This window comes from Ranitomeya imitator, chromosome 10 (genome assembly GCF_032444005.1).
Source record: "Ranitomeya imitator isolate aRanImi1 chromosome 10, aRanImi1.pri, whole genome shotgun sequence".
Lineage (NCBI taxonomy): Eukaryota > Metazoa > Chordata > Amphibia > Anura > Dendrobatidae > Ranitomeya > Ranitomeya imitator.
This window is the reverse complement of record NC_091291.1, coordinates 122,705,501-122,725,371: the sequence shown is the minus strand read 5'-3', so window position 1 is coordinate 122,725,371 and position 19,871 is coordinate 122,705,501. Positions and strand designations below refer to the sequence as shown.

Sequence of the window (19,871 nt, the reverse complement as noted above, 5' to 3'; positions counted from 1 at the left end):
GCCCTAAAGTCTGATAACCTTCCTGTCAGCGGAGGTTGGCACCCTAATTTGCGATGTGGCGCCCCTGCTCAACGGCGGCTGTCCCTTCAATCCCTGGGCAATCACTCCGTCTATCACAATCACAGACACAGAAACAATTGGTTATAGATCAAAATAGATCTACATCTATTGTTTTAGAATATTAGCTACCACAGTCAGCACTACTATATGGCCCTAGGCCAATCTCTATCTTATAATTACAACCTCCTGCTCCAGTAAAAACGTATCTCTGGCATTGATATTAATTAGAACTTAAATGCATATGATGTATAATCAGATTATGGAGCAGGGGCATCAAGGGCTATGCTGATTCTAAGCTGCCCTTATGGGTATCACAAGATAAAAGTCAATCAAATATGCACTACAGATCCGAATAGTTATTGGGCAAAAATGCATTCTCATCTTTGTCAAAGAAAACAATATTCTCATGTTTATAGTGTGCATCTCAGATACCCCATATTATAAAGTGCTGAGTGTGCAAATAAAGTGCAAAATCACAGCTCATAGATTTGTTCACTTAGCTTATAACTTCTCAACCAGTCCCTTTAATCAGCTGTGACGATACACCAGCTCTCACTGACCCGACGCGTTTCTCCCCCATGCATTTTTCCCTGGGGGTTCATCGGGGGACTTACACAAAACTGAGAATCCCTGTTTGGGATGTTTTTAATCTATTTTTTGATTGTTGTTATTACTGATATAGAAGGGTTAATAGTTTGCCTTTAAGTGCCTTTTGCTTTTAATTGTTAGAATTACTAGAATCTGTTGACACAGTAGTCTGATGGCCTCCTTTCAAGGAGACTACACTTCTTATCAATGTATGTTCTCAATAGTCAGTCACAACATGTTATTTGGTACGTTAGAGAATAAAGGTCAGTATGACCCTGGGTGATGGTGGGGGCTACATGAATTGCATTAAGAGTTACATTTGTTGTAAATGGTATAAAATATTGCCTCTTGCTCTATTACTTTAGATAAAAGTGACTTGCTCACAGAATGTGTGAGGTGTATTTTTGTCTCCAAGCGCGCTTGTAAAATGACAGGCGTAATTCTACAATTTGGCCCTCACTGGTGATCTGTCAGCTGACATTGGTCAGAACGAAAACAGCTACGACATTACCTATGTTAATTAATAAAGAGTAATATGTTAGGGGTAGTTTTCTGTTTGGTGGTGTTGCTAGTATACTCCCCTTTGTGATTTGGTTGGACAGTTGGACCATCATAACTTATATCATAACTATACTCCAGAACCCTTTTAAAACTTGTTCAATTCTAATTAAAAAAAAAACCTAGTGAAAATGGGCACCATGGTCTTACTGCTCTTACAGTAAATAACCACAAGTTGTCATGTATGTGGGTTTGGTTCCACTTGATCACAGTCTTGCTACTATCCTTTCTGCTGCCTTTCCTAGCTCTCAGGGTGCTTTAATTCATATCAACTAACCTGTTAACTCTACTTTTCTTTGGTCCCATGCCGTCCTGCCTTGCCCTGGTTTTATATATGGTACATTCAGTGTCGTCTGAAGATGTGTAGACCCTTCTAACACAAGAAGTAGACACCAGTATTATAAATAACAGATGGTAGCTGTGGTGTCCAAAGAGCTTGACGTAATGCCTCTGGACAAAGTGTGTCATGACTGCAAGTATTTGCTCTTATTTTGACCACAATTTGGTATAATGTAAAACTTGCTTACTGTTTTAAAAGCTGGAAACATGGTAGACCTCCTAAACTAGAAGAGTTGGCAAATTTCCTGGACTCTACCCAAAACCATCTGAAACAAAATGGAAAACTGCAATTCGGGAAGTTGTGTGTCCAGACATCTTGGGGAGAGATATTATTGAAACACAGAAGTACCACACAATATCAAAAGATATGCTCTACAAGAAATATAAATATATAAACTATTTGTATATTGATTTTAGGTACTCTGTGAAAATATGTGATGACCACCACCACTAAAGTGTAAGAACCACCCAAACACAATGATAATGGACCTACCAGAGATAAGCACCACAACAGGAATATATCACTTAAAATCTGCTTTCATTACATAATTAGAGTAGCAACAATACAATCATTAAAAAATATATCATTTTTACCCTTAGGGGTGCGCGACCACAGGACCCAGCTACCCAAGGTAATAACCGATGATAATACTATTTTAGATCCCCTCCGAGCACTTTGTGTTTTCAAGTACTCCCCTGCTTCATGATTATCTGCAGTGGGTAGGCAGCTCTTCTGACATCTTTCTTCTTTTGGCACTAATATATGGGTGTCCTAAGCACAGCACGCAGCACTTATTGGTTTTAGGCTCATTTTTTTTTTTTTTTTTTTTAATAGGCATTTGTTGTGGCAAGGAGCATTTGGTCATATATTTCTACATAGCACTCAGCACCTTTTTATCTGAGTTGGTAGGCATTTGCAGATGCTTATCTATATATATAATTGTCTAAGGGTTTTTCCGTCTGTCTGTCTGTCTGTCTGTCCTGGAAATCCCTGCTCTCTGATTGGTCGAGGCCGCCAGGCCTCGACCAATCAGAGACCGGCACAGCATCGACGTAGAAATCCCGCGTCTCTGATTGGTCGAGGCCGCCAGGCCTCGACCAATCAGCAACGGGCACAGCGACGATGATGTCATAAAGGACGTAGACATCCTGCGTCTCTGGTCGAGGCCTGGCGGCCTCGACCAATCAGCAACGGGCACAGCGACGATGATGTCATAATGGTTGCCATGGCGACGATGATGTCATAAAGGTTGCCTCGACCAATCAGCGACGGGCACAGTCTGCCGCGAATTCTGGAATCATCATTGTCCATATATTACAGGGACATGCATATTCTAGAATACCCGATGCGTTAGAATCGGGCCACAATCTAGTCTATATATATAATTGTCTAAGGGTTTTTCCGTCTGTCTGTCTGTCTGTCTGTCCTGGAAATCCCGGCTCTCTGATTGGTCGAGGCCACCAGGCCTCGACCAATCAGCAACGGGCACAGCGACGATGATGTCATAAAGGACGTAGACATCTCACGTTTCTGATTCAGCGACGGGCACAGTATCGACGTAGATGACATAATGGTTGCCATGGCGACGATGATGTCATAAAGGTTGCCTCGACCAATCAGCGACGGGCACAGTCTGCCGCGAATTCTGGAATCATCATTGTCCATATACTACGGGGACATGCATATTCTAGAATACCCGATGCGTTAGAATCGGGCCACAATCTAGTATAATATATTCATATATATAAATTGTCTTGGCACATTGCACTTTCTAGTTGTTTTCTTGTTTTACACATTCACACATGCTTTTAAGTAATTGGCAGTCCATTTTAGTTGTTTGCACGGAATTATTTTTTTGGATTTTATAGGTAAATAATATATATATTACATAGTAATACGCATTGGATTATTGGTTATAAACACAGCACTTAGCATTTTTAAAGACTAGGACTACTCTTTATATATAAGCACTAATAGACAGCACATATAAATTCTGCTATGTAATACTGTTTTTAGCTTGACATCTTTGCCTACTATATGCACCTTTTTAGATAGATCATTTTTTTAGACCAAGTGTGATCAATAATAGAGTACATTTTTTCATCCGTGGTAGGGATCTAAACTTATATATTCTGGGTATTTGCTGCTATTATATTATTCTCATATGTCCTGTGGTGCGTACTGATTGTTTGTTTGTTTTTATATGATATATTTTTTAATGATTGTACTGTTGCTACTCTAATTATGTAATAAAAGCAGATTTTAAGTGATATATTCCTGTTGTGGTGCTTATCTCTGGTAGGTCCATTATCATTGTGTTTGGGTGGTTCTTATCTTGGGGAGAGAGTAGAGGAATGGTGGGGCAAAAAGTAGTCAAGGAAATTGGTGAAACGAGTCAAATGCTAAACTATTCAACTCCCTAAGGGCATGAACCAAAAATGAGCAATTAGCCTTAGTATATCCTATCAAATATGGAAAATGTAAAAATAGCAAAAACAAAGGCTAGACATATCTGCACTAAAGAACAAAGAGGAACACGTACAATGATGTTTTGTAATAAACTAGCGAGGAGAAGCGTACAAAAAAATATGAGTTTTAAATTGAAAAGGCACAAGGAAAATACGTTGCCAAAAGCAATCGAATCAAGAAGGCTGTCTGGAAAAAAAAACTAAAAGTTTTATCAAATTTATCATATAAAATGAAAATATAAAGACCCAATTACCTCTTTTTGTGAGATATAAATGGAATGTTTTGAATGAAAAAAATGGGTCATGCGAAAAGCAAATCAAAAGATAATGTGAACAAAAGGACTGAAAAACAAAATTAACCCTAAATAAGTAAAAAATATAACTTTAGAAATTTACATTTGACTTTTGTTTTTGTTTTTATAAAATGTGTCCCACCTGGGCAACCCTTGCTCAAATACTCTGCTAGGGTATAACAATGTTGTAAAAGGGAAGACTCTTTACACCAGGGTGGAGATCCTGGAAACTTCATGTAGTATATGGACTACCATTCGGGCCGGTAGCCACAATGTCATGCTAGGTATATCTTACCTTTTGGCTATTTTATGTGAATTTGATTTTCCTGCTGAATTTACTCCAGTTTTTTTTTTTCAGGAATTACCGAAGAAATGCTTCTGGTTCAAAGGGGTTTTGTCAACTTTGAACAATCTCTTTGTTAAATGGATTCTTGGTTGATAAACCAATCACAGGGTCATCTACAATGTATGGTGGCATACAAAGTTGCAGCATTCAATCTCCTTACAGCTGAACCATAGAACAAAGGAATTATTGTACAAGGTTCATTGAGATCAATGAATGAGATCAATGAATGGTCTACATCAGGGATCCCCAACCTGTAGCTCGGGAGCCACATGTGGCTCGCGGTCCCATGAATTGTGGCTCACGGCTGTCTGCCAGCTTGGTGCATTAGCTCCAGATTTAGTAAACTGGTATGACGAGCACATCTCAAAATGGTGAATTTTGTGAGTAGCCCTGCAGAGAAAAACAGATTTGGGTACACATCTACTGGTCTTGGGGGTTTAGAGATAATTTAAGTATGGTGCGCTAGATAAAGGATGATACTACTGGTCAGAGGAGGTGCTTGAAGCTGGATGTGATGGAGTTGGGAGTGTGTGATGGGAGACTGCTGAATGGGGGTTTGGTGGAAACCCCTGGATCTTGGTATACTGCTTTGGAGTGATTGGTGTAGAAAAGCTTTGGCTATCATTATACCCGTAATGGTGGCTTTGGTTCCCACTACTGTGAGGTGGGACAGGAGCTCACGACCCTCTTGCAGAGCTGAATGTGGCTTTCGAGGTCAGAAAGGTTGGGGACCACTGGTCTACGTAATATATACTTCCGAAAAGAAACAGTTTTACTGAGACAATAGAGGAAGGAGTTTTAGCAAGTCTGCCCAAAAGTAGGCATTTCCATATATTTTGAGGGAATTTTTATGTGAACTTGGGATGGGTTTAAATATTCCGATTTTTGCCTGGTCAATATAGGTAGGTATTGTAATACATGGATGTTCTGGGCCCTCCCGGGTAATAGCCAATCTAATCTCCCTAATAGAATCCTTGTAATTCGTTTTCTAAGACGGACAGTCCCTTTGAGCTTGGGCACTAGCAAAAAGTTGTTAGCTATTTGGTCTGAATCAGAGAAACAATGAATCAGAGGATAGACATATCAATCTTACTTCCCTTCAAAATTGCAGTGCCATCAGCTCAGAACTAAAATAATGAATGACGCGCACTCTGTTGTAATCATAAGGTGCAGGCTGAACCTGGACTAAGTCCAGAGGTCAAACGGGTGAGAGAAGCAGCTGCACTCAAAAAAAGGGATTTTATGCTTCAGTTTGCAAGTAAAAATTTTTTTTACGTTTATTGAACATTCACCACAGGGAAATATCACTACAATGAAGTGCCAAGGTAAGGTAACGTTTCGACCCTGTTCCCGGGTCTTTATCAAACCTCACTTGAGAAATAGAAAAATAGCCAGGATTGACCCAGGTATATTGAAGACAGAAGTCCCAGCTGGGGCTTAAGGTATCTGGAATAATGACGCCATCTGTGGTGGTCAGTCTAATTCATTCAATCAATGTCATTAAGAACTATCTTCAAGGAGTTCATAAGTGATGATATGGCCACCACGGAGCCCTGATCTCACATCATCTATTCTGTCTGGGGTGCGCAGTGACGGGACGTGGCATCCCTTAAAGGTACATTACAATCATTTTGGTACTTTTCCTCTTTGCACTTTATATTTTTGTTTTTTTTGGATTAACTATGTGGCGACTGTAATGGTCTGTTAAAGTTTCTGCTCTGCGCTGTGCACTTTTTCATGGCACATTGTTGCAATTTTTGTCTTATATTTTTATCACATTGGTCTATGGACATTATTTGCACTTTTTTTTATCATCTATATTGATATCACTTGTAATTTATTTAATTAACCCCTTAATGACAGTCAATACGTCTTTTAACTGACCTGAGATATAAGAGGATAGCCTCCCCATACAGATGACAATCCAGCATCTGTTGGTTGTACACTATAGCTGACAACTTGCTGCATCAGCCACGATCAGTGTTTGCACCGTCCAAATCTGTTTAACCCCTTAGATGCTGCTGTCAATAGTGACTACATCAATATAAATGGTTAACAGAGTGTGGGGGCTTCCTATTTATCCCAATTGGTGCCCTCAGATCATGATTGTGTGGTCCTGATGTTTGCCATGGCAATTCATGACCAAATAGCGACCTTAAAGTCTGACGGCTGTTGTAACCTGTTCAGAAGTTAGAGACATTTAGGTGGTAAAAATACACATTTTCATTTCTATCATGCCACTTTGCATTAATTCCTGTAAAGCACCTGAAGGGTTAATAAACTACATGACAGCAGTTTTCAATATGTCTAGGGGGGCTGTTTCTAAAATGGTATCACTTTTGGGGGTTTCCCAATATATGAGACCCCTAAAGTCACTTAAAACATGGATAAGTTCGTAAAAAATAAATTTTGTAAATTTCCCTGAAAATATGAAAAATTACTGCTACATTTTTAAACCTCCTAAAATGCAAACAAAATAAAAGAACATGTTATAAATGATGCTGATGTAAAGCCGATATGAGGGAAATGTTATTTATTAATGTTTTGCTGTGGTATGACCATCTGGATTAAGGAGATAATCATTCAAAGTTTGAAAATTGCTAATTTTGTAACATTTTTCTCAAAATTTCTGATATTTTTTATAAATAAACACAAAACATATCGACCTAAATTTACCATTATCATAAAGTAAAATGTGTCACGAAAAAACAATCTGAAAATCACTGGGATTTGTTGAAGCGTTGCAGAGTTATTACCACATAAAAGTGACACTGGTCAGGTTTCAAAAATTTGGCTCCATCACTAAGGGGTTAATTTAATTTATTTAATTTATTTTATTAATTTACTAAATTAATTTATTTAATTAATTTTTTTTCAGGTTGTTTGGTATGCACAAGTGAGGAATAGAATTGTAAAATAAGGCAACTGGGCCTGCCATTTTGTATTTGATATTATATATATATATATATATATATATATATATATATATATATATATATATATATATATATATATATATATATATATATATAAAACTTCTGTCCTGATATGTGCACATTTTTTACTATTAATTTTATTATTTTGCCATTTCTGCCTAATAAAGGCATTTTATTACCGATTTTCTGCTTGAGATATTTATTTGGGCGATCCGTGTTTTTGGTTGGTGTTTCTTTCACAGAACACCGTGGCTGTTGATTTAACGTATGTGTATATAATGTTTTGATTTTTTAATGTTTCTTTTATATACACACAATCACCTTTTTATCTGAATATTGTCCTTGGTGTGTCTGTGTTTTAACACATGAACCATTGATTAGATTTAGATTCCCTTTTCCAGAGAGAGAGAGAGAGAGAGAGAGAGAGAGAAAAAAAAAAAAAAAAATCCCATTGCCTTTGCATTGGGTTTCGTGTTTCGGTCGATCCTCGACTTTTCGCCATAATCGGCCGATTTCACTCGACTCGACTTTTGAGATAGTCGGGTTTCGCAAAACCCGGCTCGACCCTAAAAAAGTCAAGGTCGCTCAACCCTAGCTGTGACCAAATAAGAGCTGTTCTGTGCATGAGATTTAGAATGGAAAGTGTTCATGTTATGTGTATGCAATACCAACAAGGATTTAGTGATATTCCCGAGACTGTAAAGTCCCTTATCTTGTCATAAAGGCGCAAAGACAAATACAGTTCCTGAAGGCTTATCTAATACATAGCCTTTCCAGATGTGCCTACCTCTCTGAATATACACAATATTGGTTACGAAAGTAATCCCTCGAGTTAATAAAACGAGGGAGCTTCCTTGTTGATGCGTTTGCGCGTTTCGTGATAAGTGGAAATGCATGTAACACTTTGACAGACAGACATTGGCAGTCCTGTCTGTCTTCGTGCAGATAAAAGTGTGTTACATTCTGTACACATTTGCGTCAGAGGTCTCATTTGTATTTTATCATATTTGACAAGAAAAACAAAATTTCCTGTGAAATGACAGACATCCCGGTAGAACCCGAGGGGCCAAATTGAAAGTCAATGAGGTCCAATTAGTGCCGATGCTGTCAGTCTTATAAAGGATTCGAGACTGGACTGCCTTTTATTGGAATATACACATACCTACACATACACATACTAATTATATATATATATATATATATATATATCACACTCACACATGTAATTAGTATAAGGGCCACTGTGAAGTCTGGTGGGTAGCAGCCCCCACAGGAGAACTACTAAGCCTAAGAGGAACAACCCTACACCCCTGGGATTGAGTGGTGCTGGAGATCAAGGAGGGCAGCCAGTGCATTTGCTGTGGTCGCTGGCAAGACTCCAGCGTGGGTAGATGCCAGGGTCCGATTAGGGCTAGAAGGGACAGCCGACGTTGAGTGGGGGCGCCAAGTCGCTTTATTGGGTGCCAACCTCCACTGTCAGGAAGGGATTCAGCCTATTAGGAGCCCTGACAGGGATTTAGCCAGGAATATTTTTCTCCAATAAAAGAGTTCCTGTAGCACTCCGGCTGTAGCATCTCCCCACCCAGTACCTATCAGTTTTGGTGTCTGGTAGTTCTATTTACTTATTTATTTATTATTCTATTTTATGATGATACATTAACCCTTATCCGGCTGAATAGGTACAATTGTAACTATTCCGTTTTAAAATTGCAATAACTTTTTTTTGAAAAGACGTAGAGGGCTGAAATTTCGTGACATCTCTACATTTTTGGTCCAGAATATATTGGCCAAATTTCAATAAAATATCTCCACCCGCTTCCGAGATAAGGGGTCGAGATCTTTTTGCATCCATAACAAGCTGCATAGGTACAAATGTACCTCATATATTTTGAATGAAGATAATGCAAGGGAAAAAGCATAAATTTTTTTTTAATGATAATGCTATTTAACTATTATAAACAAGTAAAAAACTGTTCATTTACATTATAAAAGAAAATGTAAGAAACTTTTTTTTATTGATTTTCTTTGCAAGTAATGCATGTTGGCTTTGCTACAGAGTGTTCATCGCAAATGGGTTTCACACAAACCACACAAGACTTTCTAGTCTTGCGTTGTTTTCGCCTCAGGTCTCTGCAGACATAGCAACTACCAACAACAGGGGAGGGTCCACGACTACCATGAGGTATTTTGGGGCCAGCTGCTGGCTGCGATGCTACCACAATGCATCGTCCAAGCACCATTTCTACTGCACCTCGAAGAAAATGGTTTCTCATTATCATTTTGTTTGTACTACGATCTTCAATTGCAATCATACACAGCTGATTTGCGAGATCTTTCAGGAACTTTCTTCGTTGATCCTTTGCCCTGAAGCTAGGATTGTGTTCTCTGTAGATGATGTAGGATGCTAACCCACTGACATCAATCATATTGTAGAAAAATGCCAAAGTCCAACGTGATGTTCGTCGTTTCACAGTGTACTCTCCCAACATTTTATCCATAACATCAACGCCACCTTTTGTTATGTTGTAGTATTTTATTATCTCTGGCTTGGCTGCTAGTGTCTCTTCAACTTCTCCCGTCATGTGCATAGATGATAGAAGCACGACTGATTTGTTCTTCTTTGGTACATATGAACAGACTGTTGCATCATGATTGTAGGCAAAATTTGTCGAGTATAAAGGCCTTTCTTTGGCAGGCTGCATGTTGTTAGGTAGGAACCTTTTGTTTTTTCTCACTGTACCAACTAGTGTCATGTTCCAGGAGTTCAATACCTTAGCTAGTTCCATGGTTGTAAAGAAGTTATCGGTGGTGACATTTCTTCCAGAGCCTTTATACGAGCTCACTAGGTCCAATACTGTTCGTTCTCCAATGTTTACTTGTCGAGGACCATCAGTTGGTTTCCCAGTGTAGAGCTGACCTTGTAAAGGGTAGGCATTTGATGAGTCACAAGCCCAGAAAATCTTTATGCCATATTTAGCTGGTTTTGAAGGTATATACTGGGTAAATTTAGTATGACCTCTAAATGGAAATAATTGCTCGTCGACGGTGATACAATGATATGGCTTGTAGGCTCTCTCCAGATTACTGTTCAGCATTGTCCAGATGTCCCGTATTGGTGCAGCTTTATCTGTTTGCACACGTTCTGCACGTGTATTTTCGTTGTCAAACCTGATAAATCTGAGTATCATCTTGAAGCGGTCACGAGACATGGCTGCACGTATAAGAGGCAGAGCAGCAACATTCCACATTTCCTCCAGATTCTCTTTGTTGGCTCTGTGCACACCAGCAGCAATCAGTATGCCCAAAAATGCATGAAGTTCAGTTTCAGTAAATTGCTTGAATGTTTTTTGTGGTGGCCGTTTGGAAGAATCAGGAAAACGTTGTACCAGTTCGTTGTTGTAAGCATCACAAACTCTCTTGGCCTTTCGATTCGTTTCCCGTAATATGATGTCACACATCTCGGGAGTCATGATGGACTTGAATAGCTCTTTTGCTGTATATAGGTTGCTGATTGCTGCAGGGCCACCTCTTTGTCGTAGGACATTACGAGATTTTGTTTGTGCATTTGGCAGTGGATTACTGCACCATTGAGTTTCATCCTTAGCAGTCCAAATGTCGCCTGCACTTTGAGGCACAGAATCATCCTCAACACTTTCGTCTGATTCGTATTCATTTTCATGCTCTATGACCATTTCTTGTTCAATGTCTGAATCTTCTTCAGTAACATCCACTTGTGGTACATAGTTTTCATCATCAGATGGAACATATGGTTCATCCTCATGCTCAGAATCAGATTCTTCTAGCATTCGCATTATTTCGTCAGACGTAAATCTGTAAATATGAAAAAATGTAAAATAAATAATTTTCCGAAATACTACATTATTGGCTTTTCACAAAATTATACTAACCTGCAAACACGTTTTCTTGGATTATGGCGGAAACTAGATCCAGCATTACTATCACTCATGATGACTTGCTAGATGAATTTTGGCTTCGTATTTTGTGCTGAATATAAATAAAACATCGTAAAACAATATGTAGATACTAATTATTATCCATTTTTCGTATAAAAATTATACCTATAGTGATAAGTTTCATACAAAATATATGTAAGCCAAGTCCAGGCTGAAAGACAATTTGACTGTTCTGTCCCCACATAATGAGAATAAAGGTATAACTGGCTGTTAGATGCTGTGAGACTTTCCTACCTTCGTTTCCAAGAAATTGAAGACTTCACAAGCCTAGAAATGTGTGCTCACAGCAATGAGATGAACAGCAAAATGGCTAATGAGAGGAGGGAGGCAGGAAGACAAGTAGAAGCCACTCCCAGTTTGAATTAACTTAATTGACAGCAACATAAGTGACCAGTAACAACACTGAACAATAGATATCAGCATAACATTTGTAGCTGAATGAACTTTAGTTTCTGAAACCAAGTAAAGTCTTCCCACAGTGGAGGTATATGTGAAGGTACAATTGTACCTATGCAGCCTGTTAAGGTTGTAAAATTATGCAGCCTGACAAGGGTTAAAAACATTTTTTAGGGTGTTTTTTCTGTTTTGGTTTACACGCGCCCCTCATAGGGCCACGGTCCGGGTCGGGCCACCGTGACATCCTCGCTGAGGGAACTGAAGGACCCGGTACCGAGTATCCCATTGCCCTTACGTGGGGGTGATCCAGGGGTTAGGGTTGGGGTTTGTGCTGTGTTAAAGTTGGAGTTAGAATTGGCAGTTTCCACTGTTAAGGTACATCAGGGGGTCTCCAAACACAACATGGCGCCTGCTGTTGTGAGTTCTGTTTTTGGGCTCCCTCTGGTGGTTACTGATGGTACTGGGTGACTTGTGTTCTCTGCGGTCTCTGGTGTCCACCTGTTCCATCAGGTTATGGGAGTTTCCTATTTAACCTGGCTTTTTTGTCATTTCCTCGCCGGCTATCAATGTAATCAGCGTGTCTTTTTACCTCTGCTCCCTGCGTCTGTTATCTTCAGGACAAGCTAAGTTTTGATTTTCCTGTTCCACGTTTTGCTTTATTTTTGTCTTTGTCCAGCTTGCAGATATGTGATTCCTTGCTGCTGGTTGCTCTAGTGGGCTGAAATTACTCCTCATGTTCCATGAGTTGGCACATGAGTTCAAGTAATTTCAGGATGGTTTTTTGAAGGGTTTTTCGCTGACCGCGCAGTTCACTTTTGTATCCTCTGCTATCTAGCTTTAGCGGGCCTCATTTTTGCTGATTCTATTTTCATAACTACGTATGTGCTTTCCTCTCATTTCACCGTTATTACATGTGGGGGGCTGCTATTTCTGTGGGGTGTTTCTCTGGAGGCAAGTGAGGTCTGTGTTTCTTCTAATAGGGGAAGTTAATCCTTCGGCTGGCGCGAGACGTCTAGGAATCATCGTAGGCACGTTCCCCGGCTACTGCTAGTTGTGTGTTTAGGTTCAGGATCGCGGTCAGCTCAGGTTCCATCACCCTAGAGCTTGTTTTGTTTTTGTGCTTGTCCTTTTGTGATCCCCTGCCATTGGGATCATGACAGTATAGCCGGCCTGAAAAAATTGGTCATCGTTTTGGCTGAAGTAGGAGGAAAAGTAGTCTGAGGAAGTTTTTTTTTTTTTTTTTCCCTCTTCAGTGTTTGCTGCCTAGCATTAATTGCAGCTTGGCTGCTTTTTTCCTCCTCTTAATCCCTGAATGGCTGTGACCTCAGCTGTTTATCATGGACGTCCAGAGTTTGGCTTCCAGCCTGAATAATCTTGCTGCTAAGGTTCAAAATATACAAGAATTTGTTGTACATACGCCTATGTCTGAACCTAGAATTCCTATCCCAGAGTTTTTTTCTGGAGATAGATCTAGTTTTCTGAATTTTAGGAACAATTGCAAGTTGTTTCTTTCCTTGAAATCTCGCTCCTCTGGAGACCCTGCTCAGCAGGTCAAGATTGTTATATCTTTCCTGCGGGGTGACCCTCAGAATTGGGCATTTGCATTGGCACCAGGGGATCCTGCGTTGCTCAATGTGGATGCGTTTTTTCTGGCATTGGGTTTGCTCTATGAGGAACCTAACCTAGAGATTCAGGCTGAAAAAGCTTTATTGGCTCTCTCTCAGGGGCAAGATGAAGCAGAAATATATTGTCAGAAATTTTGGAAATGGTCAGTGCTTACTCAGTGGAATGAGTGCGCTCTGGCTGCAAAATTCAGAGATGGCCTTTCTGAGGCCATTAAAGATGTTATGGTGGGGTTCCCGGCGCCTACAGGTCTGAATGAGTCCATGACTATGGCTATTCAGATTGATCGGCGTTTACGGGAGCGCAAACCTGTGCACCATTTGGCGGTGTCTTCTGAACAGGCACCTGAGATAATGCAATGTGCTAGAATTCAGTCCAGAAGTGAACGGCAAAATTATAGGCGGAAAAATGGATTGTGTTTTTATTGTGGTGATTCAGCTCATGTTATATCAGCATGCTCTAAACGCACAAAAAAGGTTGATAAGTCTGTTGCCATTGGTACTTTACAGTCTAAGTTCATTCTGTCTGTGACTCTGATTTGTTCATTATCATCCATTTCCGTCGATGCCTATGTGGATTCAGGCGCTGCCCTGAGTCTTATGGATTGGTCATTTGCCAATCGCTGTGGATTTAGTCTGGAACCTCTGGAAGTTCCTATTCCTTTGAAAGGAATTGACTCTACACCTTTGGCTATGAATAAACCTCAGTACTGGACACAAGTGACCATGCGTATGACTCCCGTTCATCAGGAGGTGATTCGCTTCCTGGTACTGTATAATTTACATGATGTCTTAGTGCTTGGTCTGCCATGGTTACAAAATCATAACCCAGTCCTGGACTGGAAAACAATGTCTGTGTTAAGCTGGGGTTGTCAGTGGGTTCATGATGATACATCTCCGATTTCTATCGCTTCATCTACTCCTTCTGAGGTTCCGGTATTTTTGTCTGATTATCGGGAGGTTTTTGAGGAGCCTAAGCTCAGTTCGCTTCCTCCTCACAGGGATTGCGATTGTGCTATAGATTTGATTCCTGGCAGTAAATTCCCTAAAGGTCGTTTGTTCAATCTGTCAGTGCCAGAGCATACTGCTATGCGGAATTATGTTAAGGAGTCCTTGGAAAAGGGACATATCCGTCCATCTTCATCCCCTTTGGGAGCAGGTTTTTTTTTCGTGGCCAAAAAAGATGGTTCCTTGAGGCCTTGCATAGATTATCGTCTTTTGAATAAGATTACAGTCAAATATCAGTATCCTTTGCCCTTGTTGACTGATTTGTTCGCTCGCATTAAGGGGGCTAAATGGTTCACTAAGATTGATCTTCGGGGTGCGTATAATCTTGTGCGGATAAGGCAGGGTGATGAGTGGAAAACCGCATTTAATACGCCTGAGGGTCATTTCGAGTATTTGGTGATGCCTTTTGGACTTTCTAATGCTCCTTCTGTCTTCCAATCTTTTATGCACGATATTTTCCGTGAATATCTGGATAAATTTATTATCGTGTATTTGGATGATGTTTTGGTTTTTTCTGATGACTGGGAGTCTCATCTTCAGCAGGTCAGGAAGGTGTTTCAGGTCCTGCGGGCCAATTCTTTGTTTGTAAAGGGTTCTAAATGTCTCTTTGGAGTCCAGAAGATTTCTTTTTTGGGGTATATTTTTTCCCCTTCTACTATTGAGATGGATCCCGTCAAGGTTCAGGCTATTTGTGACTGGACGCAGCCTACATCTCTTAAGAGTCTACAGAAGTTCTTGGGCTTTGCTAATTTTTATCGTCGCTTCATAGCTAATTTTTCTAGTGTTGTTAAGCCTTTGACGGATTTGACTAAGAAGGGTGCTGATGTTACTGATTGGTCTCCTGCGGCTGTGGAGGCCTTTCAGGAACTTAAGCGCCGGTTTTCTTCTGCTCCTGTGTTGCGTCAGCCAGATACGTCACTTCCTTTTCAGGTTGAGGTTGATGCTTCCGAGATCGGAGCGGGGGCGGTTTTGTCACAGAGAAGCTCCGATGGCTCAGTGATAAAGCCATGTGCGTTCTTTTCTAAAAAATTTTCGCCCGCTGAACGGAATTATGATGTTGGTAATCGGGAGCTTTTGGCCATGAAGTGGGCATTTGAGGAGTGGCGTCATTGGCTTGAGGGTGCTAGACATCGTGTGGTGGTCTTGACTGATCACAAAAATCTGATGTACCTTGAATCTGCCAAGCGTCTGAATCCTAGACAGGCTCATTGGTCACTGTTTTTCTCTCGTTTCAATTTTGTGGTTTCATACCTGCCAGGTTCAAAGAATGTGAAGGCGGATGCTCTTTCTAGGAGTTTTGTGCCTGACTCCCCTGGAAATTCTGAGCCCACTGGTATCCTTCGGGATGGGGTGATTTTGTCAGCTGTCTCCCCAGACTTGCGACGTGCTTTGCAGGAGTTTCAGGCGGATAAACCTGATCGTTGTCCGCCTGAAAGACTGTTTGTGTCGGATAATTGGACCAGTAGAGTCATCTCCGAGGTCCATTCTTCTGTGTTGGCAGGTCATCCTGGAATATTTGGTACTAGAGACTTGGTGGTCAGGTCTTTTTGGTGGCCTTCCTTGTCGAGGGATGTGCGTTCTTTCGTGCAGTCTTGTGGAGTTTGCGCTCGGGCTAAGCCTTGCTGTTCTCGGGCCAGTGGATTGTTGTCACCTTTGCCTATCCCGAAGAGGCCTTGGATGCACATTTCCATGGACTTTATTTCAGATCTCCCTGTCTCTCAAAAAATGTCCGTCATATGGGTTGTGTGTGACCGCTTTTCTAAGATGGTTCATCTGGTACCCTTGCCTAAGTTACCTTCCTCCTCTGAGTTGGTCCCTCTGTTTTTTCAAAACGTGGTCCGTTTGCATGGCATTCCGGAGAACATCGTTTCTGACAGGGGATCCCAGTTTGTGTCTAGATTTTGGCGGACGTTCTGTGCTAAGATGGGCATTGATTTGTCCTTTTCGTCTGCATTCCATCCCCAGACGAATTGCCAGACGGAACGAACTAATCAGACTTTAGAAACTTATTTAAGGTGTTTTGTTTCTGCTGATCAAGATGACTGGGTTTCCTTTTTGCCGCTTGCCGAGTTTGCCCTTAATAATCGGGCTAGTTCTGCTACCTTGGTTTCTCCTTTCTTTTGTAATTCGGGGTTTCATCCTCGTTTTTCCTCTGGTCAGGTGGAGCCTTCTGATTGTCCTGGAGTGGACATGGTGGTGGATAGGTTGCATCAGATTTGGAGTCATGTGCTGGACAATTTGAAGTTGTCCCAGGAGAGGGCTCAGCGTTTTGCTAATCGCCATCGCCGCGTGGGTCCTCGACTTCTTGTTGGGGACTTGGTGTGGTTGTCTTCTCGTTTTGTTCCTATGAAGGTCTCTTCTCCTAAGTTCAAGCCTCGGTTCATCGGTCCCTATAGGATCTTGGAAATTCTTAACCCTGTGTCGTTTCGTTTGGATCTCCCGGCATCGTTTGCTATTCATAATGTGTTCCATCGGTCGTTGTTGCGGAAGTATGAGGTACCTGTTGTTCCTTCGCTTGAGCCTCCTGCTCCGGTGCTGGTGGAGGGTGAATTGGAGTATGTTGTGGAGAAGATCTTGGATTCTCGTGTTTCCAGACGGAAACTCCAGTATTTGGTCAAGTGGAAGGGTTATGGTCAGGAGGATAATTCTTGGGTGATTGCCTCTGATGTTCATGCTGCCGATTTGGTCCGTGCTTTTCATAGGGCTCATCCTGGTCGCCCTGGTGGTTCTCGTGAGGGTTCGGTGACCCCTCCTCAAGGGGGAGTACTGTTGTGAGTTCTGTTTTTGGGCTCCCTCTGGTGGTTACTGATGGTACTGGGTGACGTGTTCTCTGCGGTCTCTGGTGTCCACCTGTTCCATCAGGTTATGGGAGTTTCCTATTTAACCTGGCTTTTTTTGTCATTTCCTCGCCGGCTATCAATGTAATCAGTGTGTCTTTTTACCTCTGCTCCCTGCGTCTGTTATCTTCAGGACAAGCTAAGTTTTGATTTTCCTGTTCCACGTTTTGCTTTATTTTTGTCTTTGTCCAGCTTGCAGATATGTGATTCCTTGCTGCTGGTTGCTCTAGTGGGCTGAAATTACTCCTCATGTTCCATGAGTTGGCACATGAGTTCAAGTAATTTCAGGATGGTTTTTTGAAGGGTTTTTCGCTGACCGCGCAGTTCACTTTTGTATCCTCTGCTATCTAGCTTTAGCGGGCCTCATTTTTGCTGATTCTATTTTCATAACTACGTATGTGCTTTCCTCTCATTTCACCGTTATTACATGTGGGGGGCTGCTATTTCTGTGGGGTGTTTCTCTGGAGGCAAGTGAGGTCTGTGTTTCTTCTAATAGGGGAAGTTAATCCTTCGGCTGGCGCGAGACGTCTAGGAATCATCGTAGGCACGTTCCCCGGCTACTGCTAGTTGTGTGTTTAGGTTCAGGATCGCGGTCAGCTCAGGTTCCATCACCCTAGAGCTTGTTTTGTTTTTGTGCTTGTCCTTTTGTGATCCCCTGCCATTGGGATCATGACAGCCTGCCATTGATTCCAGCCAATTTTGCGTTCAAAAAGTCAAATGTTGCTCCCTTCCTTCTGAGCCCTGCCATGTGTTCAAACAGTGGCTTTCCCCCACATACGGGTTATTGGCGTACTCAGCAGAAATTGCATAACACATTTTGTAGTCCAATTTCTTCTGATACCCTTGTGAAAATAAAAAAGCTTGGTTCCAAATTACATTTTTGTGAAAAAAAGGAAAATGTTCATTTTTTTCCCTTCCACCTGAAGGGTTAATAAAGTTCTGGAATGTAGTTTTACGCACCCTGAGGGGTGCAGTTTTCAGAATGGTGTCACTTTTGGGTATTTTCTTTTATAGTGATCCCCCAAACTCAATTCAAATGTAAGGTGGTCCCTAAAAAAATTGTGTAAATTTTGTTGGAACAATGAGAAGTTGCTGTTCAACTCTTCACCTTTATAACGTCCTAACAAAAAAAATATGTTTCTAAAATTGTGCTGATGTCAAGTAGACATGTGGGAAATGTTATTTATGAACTATTTTGTACGATATGACTCTCTGACTTAAGGGCACAAAAATTTAAAGTTTTAAAATTGCAACATTTTCAAAATTTTTGCCAAATTTCCATTTTTTTTATAAATTAGCGCAAGTCATATTGAATTTTTTTTACCACGAACATGATGTACAATATGTTACGAAAAAACATTCCCAGAATCAGTGGGATCTGCTGAAGCGTTTCAGAGATAACACCTAATAAAGTGACAGTGGTCAGAATTGTAAAAATTGGCTTGGTCATAAAGTACAAAATTGGCTCTGTCATTAAGGGGTTAAGGCTACATTCCCACGATGAGTTTTTAATGAGTTTTTTGCGCTTTTTTTTTTTTAAAAAAAAGCAAGTAACCTAATTTGCCTAATGGGTGCAAAGATGGTACAGAAAATCTGTAACTCTAAAAAGTCACCTAAAGCTCATCGTTGGAATGTAGCTTAAATCAGGACCGGCGCATGTGCAGTAGGAATTCCTTATTATAAGCAGATGCTTTAATCAAAAAAATGGAGAAAAGTGTGGTTGAAGCACTGGGCATCATCTACATCAATTATGGATAGGTGGACTGGTTTAATCATACTTGCCAACTGTTCCAATTTAGCTGGGGCTATCGGGTAAACTGTGCTGAAAGCAGTTGAGAACTTTATAACTCATGTTGAAGGATGGGCATATTGGAGCGCTACCACAACATGGCTTAAATGGGTTTTCCCACCTTTATAATTGGGTATTGTTGGATAGCTACACAAAATTAGAAAAAGTGTCAATTCAGCTCACAGCTGCTGTGCTAAATATGAGTATACCAGGAATCTTCCAGGGTAGATAGCAGAGGCGTATCTAGCCTTTCGGGCACCCATGGCAAAGGGTCAGTTTGGCGCCCCCCCCATATTTGAACCTTTACTCTATTGAAACTGTATGAACACGCCAAGGCGCATCCATGTCTTTTCCACAATACTTTATTTAACTTAATCAATCATCCAGATTTGTGCCCCCATAATGTCCAGATTTGTGCCCCCATACTGTCCAGATTTCATTTGTGCCCCCATAATGTCCAGATCTCATTTGTGCCGCCATAATGTCCAGATTTGTGCCCCCATACTGACCAGATTTCATTTGTGCCCCCATAATGTCCAATCTCATTTGTGCCCCCATACTGTCCAGATTTGTGCCCCCATACTGTCCAGATTCCATTTGTGCCCCCATAATGTCCAGATCTCATTTGTGCCCCCATACTGTCCTGATTTGTGGCC

The 19,871-nt window shown here is 40.9% G+C and overlaps 1 long non-coding RNA gene across 1 annotated transcript in view; it reads left to right on the top strand.

Moving 5' to 3' along the window:
- Positions 1-5,917: 5,917 nt before the first annotated feature.
- The window catches only part of LOC138651153 (uncharacterized), a 38,763-nt gene continuing 24,809 nt past the window's right edge, over positions 5,918-19,871 (top strand). Inside the window, exon 1 of the long non-coding RNA XR_011315445.1 lies at positions 5,918-5,978. This is a non-coding gene — a long non-coding RNA (uncharacterized lncRNA). The remainder of the gene's footprint in view (positions 5,979-19,871) is intronic.